The sequence below is a fragment of the Ursus maritimus genome, unplaced genomic scaffold (assembly GCF_017311325.1).
Source record: "Ursus maritimus isolate PB19 unplaced genomic scaffold, ASM1731132v1 scaffold_17, whole genome shotgun sequence".
NCBI lineage: Eukaryota > Metazoa > Chordata > Mammalia > Carnivora > Ursidae > Ursus > Ursus maritimus.
The window spans coordinates 49,791,417-49,795,809 of NW_024424119.1; positions in this window are offsets into that span (position 1 = coordinate 49,791,417).

The window sequence follows — 4,393 nt, forward strand, 5'->3', positions numbered from 1 at the left end:
TCCACAGGCCTGGCAAGCTCCCTCCCCCAGCTTGCAGGCTGCTAGGAATCCAGCGAGGGACCGGTCTTAGAAGATTCACCCCTGTCCTCTGTCAGGATACACACATCCAGGGGTGCCCCCCACAAGGAGACTTGGCCAATTTCCCACTGCAGAGAAAGCAGCCCATGATGCTCCTGGTTGCTAAGGCAACTGGGCCCTTGTTTTTCCTTCTTCATAAATAAGCTATAAATAGACAGGGCAAACCTGGGCGCCTTCCTCTGCATGAATTAGAGCAGCTGCTCCAGGCTCCAGGGCTCGTGGCGCAGCACCCAGGTGCCGAGCCTTGCCGCCCAGCCACACAAACGCAGCTTCGGTGCGAGGGCACAGTGGGGCACATGGCCGAGTCTCAGCGTGGATCCCCACCACCTACTCCAGACTCCCCTGGGACACTTAGCAGATTTGGGGGCCTTGACGAGACCCACAGAATCCCAACTGCTGTAAGCAGGGCCTGGGATGGATGTTTAACTACTTGTCCCCAGAAGATGAGGAGAGCCCTGAGTTGAGTAACCCCAGCTGACGGTGAGCAGGAGTGGGGCTTTTTCCTATCCAGGGCTTGCTCGTGCAAGTCGCCGGGAAATCAGGAGAATACCTCCCGCTTCCATAGCACGTTAGAATTTACAAATCCTTTCTCTACTGGTTTTTTTGGTTTGTTTTTTAAAGATTTTTATTTATTTATTTGAGAGAGAGAGAGAGAGCACAAGCAGGGGGAGTAGGAGGCAGAGGGAGAGAGAGAAGCAGGTTCCGCTGAGCAAGGAGCCCGATGTGGGACTCGATCCCAGGACCCTTGGGATCATGACCTGAGCTGAAGGCAGATGCTTAACTGACTGAGCCACCCAGACGCCCTCTCTACCTGGTTTAATCATCATGGTCGACACCCACTGAGAGCTGTCCCGTCCCAGGTGCTCTGTTAAGCGCTTTACATTGCTCAACCCCATTAATCCTCCCAGTGCCCCCCCCGCCATGGTGCTGCTAGATTTCCAGCTCTCCGGTGGGGAACTGTCAGCTGGGAGACAGGAGGTGCCTGGCCCACGGTCATGCAGCTGACTAGCAAGGGAAACAGAATTTGAACCCAGGCCTGTCCTGTCCATTTGTTCTTAACCCTGGCCTCTCCTTTCAATGTATCTGGTTCTCAGATCCCCCACCTATGAGGGCGGGGATCACAGGAACCGAAAGAGAAACTGAGACTCAAAAGGACTAGGGACTGGCCCATGGCCACAGTGAGGAAGAGTCAAGGCTGAGACTTGGGTCCCTGGAGGGGTGGGCTGCAGAAAGTGGGATTGCTTTCATTACAGAAGATGCAGGTAGATGAGAGTACCTGGTCGGTGAGGGCAGGTATCCTAGAGGAGGTGAAGCTGATACCAGATCTTGGAGGAAGGCAGCAGAGAGAAGAGCTTTCCAGATAAAAGGACAGCCTGTACGATGGCATGGAGGAACGGTAGGACTTGCCAGGTCTGCAGAAGAGCAGGTAGGTGGGTGTGGCTGCAGGGCAGGGGCGGGGTGGGAAAGGTGAGGGTAGTGAGCTGAGTGGGCTCCAATTAGGAGGGCCTTGCAGGCTGGCTCAGAAGCCTGGGCCTGTCCTGAGGGCACTGGGGAGCCACGGAAGGCTTGCAAGCAGAGAAGCAGCATGTCCTTTCCTGGGAGAATGGGTGGCCCACCTGACAAAGAGAGTTTGAGCAGAGCATGGTGGCCAAACAAGGCATCCTGAAGGCTGCTGGACCACAGCTGACGGATGCTTTCCCCAGCTAAGCCTGGCGGTGTCCGCCTCTGAATGTGGACACTGTGTGCCTCCCAGGCCACCCTGCTCTATATCTTCTCCATGGTTCTAGACCCACCGCGCCTTTCCAGAGCTAGGCAAATGCGACCTCATTCATTCATTCATTCAGACATTCCTTAAACTCCAGTTCTGTGCCTGGCACTGTGCTGGCCACCGGAACACAAAGACTCTGCCCTCAAGAAAAATGAATACAGAAATAAATAAGAAAGTTAAAAGAGCAGAAGTTTCTGATAGGGGCTGCATGGAGTACAAAGACGTACAGAGAGAGAGAGAGAGGGCAGCTCCCCCAGGGGAGGAAAAGCATCAGTAAATCCTTTAAAGAAAATGTTGGATTGTAAACAAAACTCCAAAGATGAGTAGAAGTTGGCTAGCTGGGGTGGCAGCAAGAAGAGAACGGGTGCTCCAGGCTGAGCAGACAGGTGCAGGCAGGGAACAGCTGGGCAGGTGGGGAAGCATTAAATGAGAGGAGTTGGGGGTGGGGGAGCCGGACACTCTTCAGGGACCAAGGCAGGTGGGGCCCGGGAGCCCATCTTGGAACATTAATCAGGGGGATGATGCGATCACATCATCAACCTGGCTGCTGGTCAGAGGATGGATGGACAGGGAGAGACCAGAAGTAGGAGAGCAAAGAGGGAACTACAGCCATGGAGCAGGGAGGAGAGGAAGGTGGCCTGAACTTGGATGATGGCAGTGAGCACGGCGAGAAGGAAACAGTTTCAGGAGATATTACAGAAGGTCGGACAGACAGGATGTGGTCAGAGGTTGGATGTGAAGAGCAGGGGTGAAAGGAGGTGTCGATGTTCTGCAGGGCTCTGACTTGGGGGTCAGGAAGGATGGTGGCAGGAAAGTCCATGTGGGTCTCTTTGGGACATCTTGCATTGGAGGTCAGGCCTGGGGAGTGGTGCAAGTGTTCTTAAGAAGGTCATGCAAGTCCCAAGTGTGGATAAGATGCCACAGGAGGGTGGGCAGAGGGAGAGAGGGGAGCCGAGGACAGAGGCCGGGGACAATAATTTATCAGATAAGTAAACATGAGGCAAGTGCAAAGCGGGGTGAGAAGGCACAGGTGGGGAGGCAAGTGGGGAGCAGGGGAGAATAATGTCACAGCCACCGAGATGGGGGAGAGGGCTGAAGATGGAGGGAGAGTCCCAAGGACAGTCAAGCAAGAGAAGGACCAAAACGCGTCCATGGGACCATTCTCACCGACTGTGCTGTTGTCAGTACCAAATCTAGCCAAGACATTTTTCAGAATAAGAATACTCACTGTTTGGGGCGCCTGGGTGGCTCAGTCGTTAAGCGTCTGCCTTCGGCTCAGGTTCCGGGATCGAGCCCCGCATCAGGCTCCCTGCTCAGCGGGAAGCCTGCTTTCCCTCTTCCCACTCCCCCTGCTTGTGTTCCCTCTCTCGCTGCCTCTCTGTCAAATAAATAAATAAAATCTTAAATTAAAAAAAAGAATACTCACTGTTAGTAAAGATGTGCCAACATGACCACTTTCATAGTTTGCCAGCGAGAGTGTAGAGTGGTACAAGCTTCCTGAAAAGCCATTTGCCAAAGTAGTTCGGAATCCCGTACAACACAGTGCCTGGAGTTCACAACACAGCATTGTGTGCTTCAGAATTTGTTAGGAGGGTAGCTCTCATGGTAAGTGTTCTTGGGGCACACACACCTGTAAGAAAAAAGGCACACGAGGAAACTATTGTGGAGACGGATACGTTCATTCCCTTGATTGTGGTGACAGCATCGTGGTGTACGAGTCTGTATGTCCAAACTCACCCAACAGGGTATATTAAACCTGCACAGTTTTTTTTCTGGTGTATCAATCATACCTCAGTAAAGCTGGGTTTTTTTTTAAGTTCAAGATCCTTGAAAATGTATAGAATATTTAACCCCCAAGTTCCCCTCCTGGGACTCGTATCCTCAAACAAAGATCAGTGTGTAAAGGTGTTCGTTGTGGCATTGTTTGATTATACTGAATTTTATAATGTATCATATGTCAGATATACTTTGGATAAAGGATTATACCTATTAGATATTATAATGGATTCTGTATATTATAATATATAGCAATATGATAATGAGAATCTGGAAACTGCTTTAATGTCAATAGGAGAGTGGCTGAATATTTTAGGACAGAATATGAGAGGCATTAAGAATGTGTTTTTCAGGGGCGCCTGGGTAGCGCAGTCGTTAAGTGTCTTCCTTCGGCTCAGGGCGTGATCCCGGTGTTCCGGGATCAAGTCCCACATCGGGCTCCTCCGCTGGGAGCCTGCTTCTTCCTCTCCCATTCCCCTGCTGTGTTCCCTCTCTCGCTGGCTGTCTCTCTGTCACATAAATAAATAAAAAAATCTTAAAAAAAAAAAAAAGAATGTGTTTTTCAATGCATGTTTAATGACAAGAAACAGAAGCGAGCAGAATGTATGTGGTTCCAACTTTATAATACAGATGTATATATTATATATTTCAAAAGAATCCTATTACTAATAGTGATAGTTCCTCACCGGAATATCCGATCATTCTCATCTTCCTCTTTGTCCCTCCTACATTTTTTTTGTTCAAATTCTCTACATAGTCATTATTTTTCCC